Source organism: Panthera pardus, unplaced genomic scaffold, assembly GCF_024362965.1.
Source record: "Panthera pardus isolate Hobbes unplaced genomic scaffold, ASM2436296v1 HiC_scaffold_10, whole genome shotgun sequence".
NCBI lineage: Eukaryota > Metazoa > Chordata > Mammalia > Carnivora > Felidae > Panthera > Panthera pardus.
The window spans coordinates 66,500,242-66,512,283 of NW_026526655.1; the positions used below are offsets into that span (position 1 = coordinate 66,500,242).

At 38.3% G+C, this 12,042-nt stretch overlaps 1 protein-coding gene across 2 annotated transcripts in view; it reads left to right on the plus strand.

The window, feature by feature from the left end:
- GALNT3 (polypeptide N-acetylgalactosaminyltransferase 3) overlaps positions 1-12,042 on the plus strand; it is a 97,732-nt gene that overhangs the window by 41,482 nt on the left and 44,208 nt on the right. The window contains exon 1 of one of the 2 annotated variants that reach the window (XM_053908075.1): positions 11,532-11,996. The exons of the other annotated variant lie outside the window; for it this stretch is intronic. The gene's annotated coding sequence lies outside the window, so the exon portion shown is untranslated. Of the gene's footprint in view, positions 1-11,531; positions 11,997-12,042 lie in introns of those variants that run through there. 2 annotated transcript variants of the gene reach the window in all.

The window sequence follows — 12,042 nt, forward strand, 5'->3', positions numbered from 1 at the left end:
GACATTTTACAAAATGTTTCTTCCAAAGAACAGCACGTTTTTATAGGCCTGCGTTGATTAAAGAAATCTTATTAGATATAAATGAGAAGCATGTGCTTCTGGTGGTATTGTACCCAGAGGATTTTAGTTAAGTAAAGTCTAAACTTTTAGAATATTTGAAATATACCCAGTTGGGCAGTTAATGAACCCTCTTCAACTTAAAGTAGAGGATTGTTACAAGAAGAAAAAAAAGTCCAAAAAAAATTATGGAGGAGACAAAAAGACATTGAAATCCTTTTCAGTACTCCCATTCTGATGATTTTTAGGAGTTCTAGCTAAAGAAGCGTAGTTTTCCTTCCATCCCTGAAACTGGTTTCTTGCATAACACATTATTTCGAATGTCAGCAATCAGCCCTTGAACTTCTTCAGAAGACCAAAGACCAAGATTGAGAATGGAGTGAATGCCTATTTCAGTCCTAGAAATGAAGACATCAGTAGTGTAATGGAAGGCAAGTGAAGGATAAATACATTTGTTTTTCCATCTGTTAAGACATAACTAAAACATTCTTCCCATTTTTTCCTTAATATTTTGTTTCCTGGCAACAAATAACAAAAATTCCCAATCAACCACATCTTTTACAATTCTTGGTTCTTTTGAAAAGGCAGCACTAATACTATGACTTAGATTTCTAGTATATAAAATTATTTTCAGAAAATTATATCAAAAAGAGTAATACATATATAATTATACGCATGTACAGATCTATGTGTACATCTATACACATATATTCTACAGTTCAGTAAAGGAGCATGCCATCAAAACCATAAGGATGTGTTACATAACCACTCTGGAAAATAACTGGGCATTATCTGGTAAATTTGCTATAACCTAGCAATTTCACTCCTAGATATTTATCCAAGAAAACCTCTTTCACATGTACCAGAGGCAAGTATAAGAACATTCTTAGCAATATTGTTTGTGATGTCTTTCTCTCTCATATGTGCACCTGGAGATTTTTCAAATGTTGATCAAGAGCAGAATGGATAAAGTCAATATAGTGTGAAATTAATTAGTAACAGCTACATAAGAAAACATGTATAAATCTCATCTACATCGTGAGCAAAAAAAAAAATCAAGTAGCAGAATATTATACATATATTTTTATCATATATAAAATGTAAAAATGTATGAAAGGAGGGGGGGTGGGGAGATGGATGAAATAGATAGAGGGGACTAAGCACATTTATTGTGATGAGGACAATGTAATGTATAGAACTGTTGAATTATTGTATATCTGAAACAAATGTAATACTGTATGTTAACTATACTTCAATTAAAAAAAAAGGAACTGACCTGAGGGAAAAGTATGTATAAAATTAGCCAGTATTTTATTTAGGCATACAAATGTGTGTGGCAAACTCTAAAGAAAAGCAAAGGTATGATGAATACAAAATTCAAGGTTAGGAAAAGTTGGATCCGAGAGGGTCCCACGGAAGGCATCAGAATAATATTGTTTCTCTTTAATAGGTGGTAGGTACACAGCTGTTTCTGGCATAATCATTCTTTATATATAGTATATATTCAATAAATGTTCTTTTGAAACTCCTCAGTATTTGGTAAAACCAGTAAAAAGCAAAGACTACTACACAACCATTGCCATTATTGTATTTAAGCAAAATATTTTAAAAACATAATCTTTCAGTCCTTTAAAACTCAGCTACTTGTGTGTGGTCTGGGACATCATTTCCTGATTTCTGTGAGATTATGGTAGTGTTTAACTGCTGTTAGGAAAAATATGGCAAAACTGGTCAGTCCAGTTCATTACCGTCAGTGATGCTACCAAAGGTCAAATTCCATAACAAATTGACAGCTTCTCTCAAGTCTTATGTATTTGACGATCTTTAGAAATGAAGAGTTATTTTGAAAACTCTCTCACTCAGATGTTGTAAAACATTATTCATACATGATGATTCTTATTTTGGTCTACCTTTTTACTGAATACCTTTATATTACGTACCTCTAGAATGATCTTTCTCTCTCGGAGAGAGAAAGAGGGTGCAAGTGAGCGAGGGGGAGAGAGGGAGAGATTGTCTCACCTGAAGCGGGGCTTGAGCTCACAAACTGTGAGATCATGACCTGGACTGAAGTCAGATGCCTAACAGGCCACCCAAGCACCCTAGAATGATTTCTTAAACACAGCCCACGCACTGCAATTCTATACATCTATCTAGTGTGTTTTGATGGCCTCCAATACAATACAATTACAAAATTACAATACAATTACAAAACTCATAATTCCATTTTTTATATTAGTAAGTTTTGTTGTATCTTCTCAATTCACAGTTTTGCTTCTGTCAAGAGATTGATTTAATTAAGAATTATTGGCCCCAGGGGAGCCTGGGTGGCTCAGTCGGTTAAGCGTCCGACTTTGGCTCAGGTCACGATCTCACAGTCTGTGAGTTCGAGCCCCGCGTCGGGCTCTGGGCTGATGGCTCAGAGCCTGGAGCCTGCTTCCGATTCTGTGTCTCCCTCTCTCTGCCCCTCCCCCATTCATGCTCTGTCTCTCTCTGTCTCAAAAATAAATAAAAACGTTAAAAAAAAAAAAAAAAAGAATTATTGGCCCCAAATTCTTCACAAGTATTTAACTTTCTTCTTCTAAAAAAAATTTTTTTTAATGTTTTTTATTTTTGAAGGAGAGAGAGACAGAGTGTGAGTCGGGGAGGGGCGGGGGGGGGGGGTGGGGACACAGAATCCGAAGCAGGCTCCAGGCTCTGAGCTGTCAGCACAGACCCGACGTGGGCCTCGAACTCACAAACGGCAAGATCATGACCTGAGCCAAAGTTGGATGCTCAACCGACTGAGCCACCCAGGCGCCCCACAAGTATTTCACTTTCAATGGAAGTTTGTGTATTATATGAAAGAAACAGAGACTCTTATTTTTTACTTCAAAATACCAATTTGGAGATATTTTATTTACATTTTTCTAGTTATAACTAAATGGACAAAATTATACTATTAAATAGTACAAAGCATTACTTTGGAGGATTTTACAGTTTTAAATATAACATTGCCAGTTGTTATACAATTATAGCATAATTTTAACCATTTTGGGGGGAATCTTTGTTACACTGAAAGTTGTACATAAAGTGTCTAAATGAACAATTCTTGTATCTATTGTTAAAAAGGAGAACTGTATTAAAATAGCTTCATGCTCTCTTTTATCCTCTTTTGTTGTCTAGGGATTCCCATGATCCTCAATGTTTTGATTGTAGAAATCAGTGTGTTTGCGTTTTGGTTTCATAGCATCTTATATTTAAGGGAATCTTTATATGAAACAAAATTAACAACTTTGGTTTTAATATACTTGAAGATGTAAGATTTATATGTAGAAGAAAAAAAACATATATTGCTTAACTTTTCCATATGTTATCATTTACGAGTGAAATAGAAACTGTGAAAATAGAAATTGTCAATGAATGCCTTCAAGACAAGCTGAAGATACAAAATCGTTTACCCTTAGATTCAGGATAAAATAATCTTAAAACTTCTATGACATGATGTAGTTGACAGAGCATGGGTTTGGGGTCTGACAGACCTGTTTGCCCAGTCCAACTCTATTAGCTGTACATCTTTGAGCTCCTCACCTGAAAGATTATACAGGAGTTTTGTGGAGACTAAATGAGATAATGTAGGAATAATTGCTGGGATGAACTTAGTACTCAGTAAATGTTCTCCCTGCTCCACATCCCAGCTCAAAGCAGGAAGTAACATTTTCTCAGTGCAGGAACATAAAGTGATGGCAACAGATTATAAGCAACTTCCTTTTCATCCAAAGATCTTACCAGTCTTTTTTGTAACATAAACCACAGACCTCAGGATCCCCGCCCCACCGTCTCCTCCTACTCACTTCATACATGATTTCCAACCACTATTCTCTTTTACTTTTGGAACAAGAGAATGGTTGTCTCAGGGAATAAAAACATTAAAAAAAAAAAAAAAACTTACAATGGAGGGAAGCAATGGAACTAAAAAGGAATGTACGTCATCACCGTCAGAGAAAGCTTATATAAGACATGAGTTGTGAATACATACTTCCTATATGAAAAGGCATGCCATCATGCAGTTTTACAAGGTAAGAGACCAAAGGAAACCCCACTGAGGCTAAACATTCAACATAGATTTCTTTTGCATCCATTTTATGCTTATAACTATGGAAGCCTTTGTAGAGGGTGCTAGTTTTTGAAGACAGAATCAAATATATAAGAAACTCAATGTAAAATTATTTTTTATGTTTGTACCTAAGCTTATTTTCTTTCAAGTCCCTATTCCACCAGGTAGTAATACTTATCAGTAAGTCTGGGATTTCCCCTGTTTCATGAGGAACACACTGCATTCTATAGGTCCTTCCTAGGAGGTTCCAAGTACGGGATGGGAGTTGGGAAATGTATTTGTGCGAGACAATTGGCATTAGGCCATCACAGGTATCCAGGCTGTGATCTACTGAAACTACATCCTGGTTCCAATGCACCTTTTAGTCATGGTCTACACATTTCATTTTTGGTCTGCATTATCCCACAAAATTTAGGTTTTCCCAGTTCTCTGTGCTTCATCTAAAATAAGGATTGGCTTTTTTTTTTCTATAAAAAGCCAGATAATAAGTACCTTAGGCTTTGCAGATCATGCAGTTTCTGACACAGCTACTCAACTCTGCCTTGTAGCATCAAAGCAGTCATAGACAATAGGTAAAAGAATGGGAATGCCTCTCTTCCAATAAAATTTAATTTATAAAAACATCCAGATCGAAATCATTCTCTCCTACATTGGAAAACATTTTGGGGACTCTCTAAATCTTCCTGGGGCACAAGAGGGCTATGCAGCAGTCCAATACCCCATTTAGAAATGTTTTCTATTCTTACCATTCTTCAACATTGGGCAAGAAATAACCCTGGGGTCTTACTGCTCTCCAGGGGAGTTTTTTTTTTTTGCTCTCAGAGTCCCTTCACAGTCTGTTTTTTAGGGTCAAGTTTGCCTTCCTGTACGTCTTCTTCTATGAATGGTAGACCAAGTAGTTGTGCAATATAGCATTGCTGCATGGTGAGGTTATAGGGCTTCTGGCTCAGGCATGCTGCCAATGCCCCTGTCTCTAATCCACCCTGACTCTTCTTCTTTTTCCCCATTCTGCACAAATTTTATCAAGATTTGGGGTGGGGATAGAAAATGGATTCAGACTGAGCACATATTCTTTAAAATATATAGTTAATAATACATGCTTTGTGCAGAGTCATTCAAGGCTTAGACTTTCAAAATTCCAATAAATCCAAGCTTTTGCATCTCAAAGCTTTCTCTATATGAATAGGGAGAATACAGAGGGTGCACAAATGTAAAAGGTGCTTATGTCCTTGTTCTTGTTGAGACACCAAGTTTAGAGGAAATAGTTAAATAAATAAATAAATAAACTTCCCCCTTAACTTAGTGGCTTAAAACAACAATGAATTAATATTTCTAATGGTTTTGTTGGTTGACCAGGTGGCCCTTCTGCTGGTATTGGCCTAGGATCAGTCATAAAGTTGCATTTAGCTGGTTGTTGGCTGGGGTCTGTGCTCAGCTCAGCTGAAACATTTGGGACAGCTAGGTGTCTCTTTCTACATGGTCTTTCACTCCAGGCTTCTTCACAGCATGGCAACATCCCGAGAGAGTAAAAGCAGAGGGTGAAAAATCACTTAAAGCATAGCCTTGGAAGGGACATAACATTACTTCCACTATATTCTATCGGTCAATACAAGTGGCACAGTTACCCCAGATACTCCAGAAAACAGATTTCACCTGATTGGACACCAGGTGTGAATGCTGTGCCCTGCATAAAAGTATCCTGCCAAAGGGCAAGTAGATCTGAAATGCAGACTGGGATCCATTCAGCTCATGGATGCTCTGGAGTAGATTTGCATCTACTATGAGGAAGGGGTCATCCACTTGCCAAGCCAGGTACCTGTGGACTCTTCCTGCCCATGGATGAAATTTTCTAATTTACACAAAATACTGTTTAGGCTGCTAAGAGAGGTCCTGTTGGATATGATCTTACTGTGAATCAAATATATACCGTATCTCAATGAATGCTAAAATCTTTATCACAGAAGTTAGCTAATCATTCCAAAGCTGTACAGAGTTTTCAGTGGGGGTCAGGGCGGGGGGCGGGGGGAGGTGGGGAGAAGGGGAAAGGGAAAGAATTTGGTTGTTGTTCCTGGTTTACCCCCTCTCCCTTTTCACTCCCAGAAGTGAAGCCACATTACCAGACCTTGGGGGGATGTGTCCCCAAAGATTCTCCTTAATCCTTGAGAAGATGTTCCACACAGGTGATTCCTCTGTCCTCTACTCTTCACCTTCTCTGTCATTTCTAAGCCCTTTAACCTCTTTCTATGGTATCTCCATTCCCATTCCCCTTTTCTCTTTTATTCACCAGCTGCTCCAATTGAAATAAACAAACTTCCTTCCCTAGCAGTGATTTTTTTTTTCTAGCAGTGATTTTTTTGTGTCAACCCCAAATGTCGTTACATATCAGGAACCCCTGTCCCTAAAACTTTGCAGAGGCACGAAGTGTGATGTGGTCTTAGAGTCTGCTGAAACTGTTGGGAATGGAGAACAGGTACATTCTGATTTTGTGACTAGATGTAGAGAAGGAGGTATGTTGATGAGATCCTATCTCGGGTAGCAAATTACTTTTCTGTTAATAAATTAAAAATCAAAGGCACTGAAAAAACATAATTTCCTTCAAAATTCCCCTTCTAATATGCATGAAAAATCAACATTTCTCTGTAATTACAATGATGCTATTTCTTTTGGTCTAATGCTTTAGACCTATTATGCTACAAGAACATCCCTAGCTTCTTTGATATAAGTTATTTAACAGTTTATCATAACTTATTGGGCAACAAATGATATCATGTGCAGGTAGTGTCTCTCCATAGTTCTCTCTTCACAATATTGGAGTAAGGAGGGGGGCAAGGACCAAGGGAGGAGGGAAGTTTATTTTATGACAGTGCACTGGAATTAAGAAATATCAAGGTTATCTGGGCTGATTTAGGAGGTTCCATGGGAGGCTAGGGCCTTCACCTGGGCTGGATGGGATTTGGGGAAGTGAAGTGGGACACAGATTTTCAGAAGTGGGAATCTGAATGTGGTATGATCAGGAGAATGTGGTATCATCAGGAGAAGGTAAGAGATCTGACTTTTCCATAGTAAGGGCACATTCTACTTCCCTATTTCTAAAGTGTCAAGATTTTAATCAAAATAAGCATGCTTTACATAAAGTTTTGGTAACAAGGATTAATATTTTTACAAATAGGAAATGTTAAATCATTAATATATTTCCTATGATTTGTCTTTGTGATATGATTCTTCTGCTATCATCATTGTTTAGGATCTTGGATGGCTGATACAAAGTAGTTTAATAGAGCCAGAAGAATATCATTGTAAATGTTTCAACAGATGAAGAGAGAGAACACTAAAGAATGTGATCATCCCAGCATGGTTTGCAATAGCAAAATTAGAAAACAATCTTCATCATCCAATAAGTGACTGAATAAATACATTCATACACAAAGAAAGCATGTTGTAAAAAGTGAATTTATTGACATGGAAAGATAAGTTAAGTAGAAAACTGTCTACCAAACAAGATCCCAATATGACCTAGTTTTTATTTTAAAAACATGTTTCTGTCTCCCCCTATATCTTCCATTCCACTCTCCCTAGTTTTTCAAAAGTATCTGGAGAGATAAACAGAAGAAAAAAAAAGGGTCTGGCAGTTAGCACTGATTCATCTACATGGGAGGAATTTGGGGATGTTTCCAACTGGCTCCTTTTAGTTTATCTGTATTTTCTCATTTTTCTAAAATAAATATGAATTGATTTATAATTTAAAAAGTCATTTTACAGAAAAAGATCAATTAGGAAAGAGTGAGTCAGGGACACCTGGAGTACATATCTAAGGTCAACATCATGCAGGACTATCACTATCTTTTCCCAGAAAAAATCCTTTGATGCCACTGTCAGAATTTGAGATAGCTAGATTGAATATTAGCCTGACTCAGCATGGTATTTCTTTTTGCTCTTATGCTAATGCTTAAAAGCTTGAAACTCTGCACTCTACCCAATCCATTTCATCAAATATTTATTGAGCACCTACTATGTGCCAAGCATTAAGGATACAAGATTAACAAGACATAGTTCTGTTGCAATTTAAGTCAATAAGCACACTCACAGAAATGTGTACCTCTTTGAAAGTCCCAGATGGTTGTTCTGTTGCTATTCTTGAGGCGGGGGGACCCTCATAGGTCATCTTCATATAAGATACTGTCTCAAAAAGTTTGTACTAAAAATAATCTCTTCATGTTTTTACTATTTTAACTCTTATTTTAAACTCAATGCAGAATTATGCTGAACAGTTATAAAAAAAACCCCACATATTTGTGGCTCTTCACTATGATACCAACACTATTCTCCTTTTAAATCAATAGCCTTTCAATTCTTTTAGTAGAAATTATTTCAATCTGTTTAGTCTTTGAGCCAAAACTCTCAATTTGACTTTGAGATCCTGACTGGAGACTCCAGTTTCCACATAAGGCAAAATTGTTTTTAAAGGCTAAATCAGGCAGGCAATATGTTTCAAGCTCAAGTTGCTAAGCCCAGGGTAACCAACAATTAAACAATTAACAAACTAAAAACATTTAAAGTTGGACTTAGTGAATCTTAATACTTTTACTAGTTACACTGTATATTATAACTGATTTTATGAATTAAAATTTCTCAGTTAAGTGATTCCCATTCTTTCACCTTTGTTTTCCATTAATTGTTATTCCTATATCCAGAGGATTTTTTTTGCATGACAATTATCATGGAATTTACATGCATCAGTGTGTAAAGGCACTTGGTGATCACCTTGTACCATTTTGAGAAAGAGAAAATTTAAGCCCAGAAGTAAAGTAACTTGTACTTTATAAGTTGCTTTGTGTAGTGCCTTTTGAAAGGATGATAAATGATAACTGAGAGCTATTGTTACTAGATGCTGTCCCTCAAATTCTTAGTCTATCATTCTTACTTGCCCTAGATTATTTCTCCATACTGTTTGGCTAAACCATTCTTTGGACTTGTACTCTGTGTAAGACATTAGGCATAATGGGTTTTTCATGTATTTAATGGATCAATTTATTACTTAACAAATATTTATTGAGTACCTACTAAGTGTTACATACCAGTCTTGGCATTAATTTAAATGTTGACAAAAATTATTAAACAGTATTATTTTAAATCTATATACATAAGAATTTTACAGCTAATTCTCCGTGTGTGTGTGTGTGTGTGTGTGTGTGTGTGCATGTATGTGTGGAGAGAGAGAGAAATGTTTCTCTTTCCTGTATGAATCATCTTAATTTTCTATTTTAGTTGCCATTACATGCCAAACATGTAGAATTACAACAACCTTGTTTCTGAGAAGCATGTCTACACTAAGGTTCCTGGGTTTTATTTCATAAAGAAATACTAATTTCTCCTTTATAAAACAAATTCTTTATTTCATAATCTTTAAATGGGATGATACTTTCAAAAACCCTTCATCTCACTGGATTTAGGGCATTAAACGTTGCAGCATCATGCTTTTTTTTTTCTGGGCCTGCAGCATTTGAATTTTATTGTTAAGTAAAAAATTTTTATTAGTTTTAAGACTTTGCTTTCGGAATGAAATGAAATACTATGTTCAATGCTAGTAGATATGCCAGACCCAAACAACACTGCTTTCTTGTTTAAATTATCTGTCTCCATTGTAAAGCTGGCAGTCAATTTTTAGTAACTCCTGATTTTTATATTTGTTCTGTTCTTTTTTTACCCCTCGTGCAGTATTTTGGTCCTATTTGCTTGCTCTCTCTTTTTGTAGATCTGCTCTAGCTTCTCTTTACAGTTATTATTTGGCTGTACTAGTCTTGCTGTCAATGAATCTCAGTCCTTGGATTCCAAATTGCTTTCTATATCCATTTGCTCCGTTCTGCTCTTGTTGGCGAAAATTGTTGCTCTTTGCCTGGTGGGACATGAAACTCTCATAGTCTTTGGCTCCTCCCTCATTCAGAGATGGGTGGTGCAAGACAAGAGATACAGACTCCGTGGTTATACATTTAGGATTTCTCCCAAATTTCCCAAAGACTGAGACTTTAATCTCCATCTAGAAGCAAACAACAAAGAAAATGGCAGAACATCAAAAAAAGTGGGGGGGGGGGGGCGGGAGGTAGGGTGGATTTGGGTAGGTAGTATTTTCAGCTCTGGATCTAAAGACAAATATCATCAAGGTAATATGGTAATGCACATAAGCAGTTCCTGAATGTTTTGCGGGGGAGAGAGGGAAAGCTTAAAAACTGCTTGCAGGTACTGATATTAAAATATCACAAACACAGAAATGTTCCTTGATGCTTGCAAAATAACTACAATATACAAGACAAAAAACTAAAGTGTTAAATCAGATTCATAGCTGTGGTATAAAATAGTACCATGGATGCTAAGCCCAGTGTCAGACTAGCCATGTTCTAAAGTTACACCTACTGATACTACACTAACCAGTATTTCTAAATTTTAATTTTAGGTCATATGTAACACTAATACACCAATAAATAGAAACCATAAGTGTATGTGTCAAAATACAGGAGGAAGGCCAGAACTAAACTACACAAAAACCTGCCACCATGTAATTAAGCATGCCACTAAAACGTTTTCGGCTATTTCTATTTCTATTCCTACGTACATTGAAGATAGAGCCAAATACTGGATGAGTTTATAAGAAGGTATAAAGGTCATTTTTTAAAGTTGTTTTTATTTTTTTATTTTTTTTTATTTTTCCGAGAGAGAGAGAGAGAGAGAGAGAGAGAGAGAGGCAGAGTGCGAACAGGGGAGAGGCAGAGAGAGGGAGACACAGCATCTGAAGCAGGCTCCAGGCTCTGAGCTGTCAGCACAGAGCCCGACGCGGGGCTCAAACCCACAAACTGTGAGTTCATGACCTGAGCCGAAGTCTGAGGCCTAACCGACTGAGCCACCCAGGTGCTCCTAGGGGTCATTTTTAAGTCCTGGTTTTGGGTGTGTCAATGTTTGTCATAACAGCAGAAGGCAGGCTGAAACAAAGTTGTAAATATCATAAAAGGAAAAAAAAATACTGTCTAAAAAAAAATGATGTCTTTAAAAACAACGGCAAAATCCCCTATCTCCCTAAAGTCTGCATCGTCACCCTCCCAGTAGATGAGCTTTCAAGCAAACCTCCAGAAGCAAAACCTCTCCAGGAAACCCGTGTCTTTGCAAACAAGGACAGCAGGTTTCTCTGTACTGTCGCTGCTCGCTCTCCCATCTGGGAATCGGTTTGCCTTTCAATAGCAGCCCAGGAAGGGGTGGTGCGCCCCAAGTTAGCAAGGCTCTGCCAAATACCAGAGGCTCTTCTTTGGAAGAGGGAGGCTCCTCCTTTGGACGGGAGGCGCCCCTACCAGAGCGCGCGCTTACAGAAACGGAAACCACTAGCTGCGCTGAAGTGAGTCAAGTGATGAAATCAAGACTAGTACATGGGAAGGAAGCTCACCCAATAGCTCACGAACCTAACTGGTGACAGAAGCTGCTGAACCTTGCTCGAGGAAACCATACGAGACAACAGTTGCAGCCGTCATGAGGTGGCTCTCGGGGGGCACTGGCCCCCCCACCCCCCGGTCTCCGGGCCGTGCACCCCTTCATTTTGGCGAACCTTAGAGAAGGGAAGACGTGTGTGAGGGCAATCTAGACCCTCTGATTCCCCAAGGACCCAGACCGTGTTCTGGTTACAAGGTGCCCACTGGCACCAGGTCGGCGCGGGACTCCTCAAATGTAGACGGGCGGAGGCACGCGCCCCTCTAGGAGAACCAGCCTCGCCGTCTGCGGAGAGGGAAGCCGCGCGGCGGCTGCGTTCCGCCCGGACGGCGCTCCCGCCCTGCGCGCGCGGTGCTCGGTCCTCACCTGGAGCGCTCAGGTAGGGCTTGGGCGGGGCAGGAGGCTGGCGCGCAGGCGCGGGACGG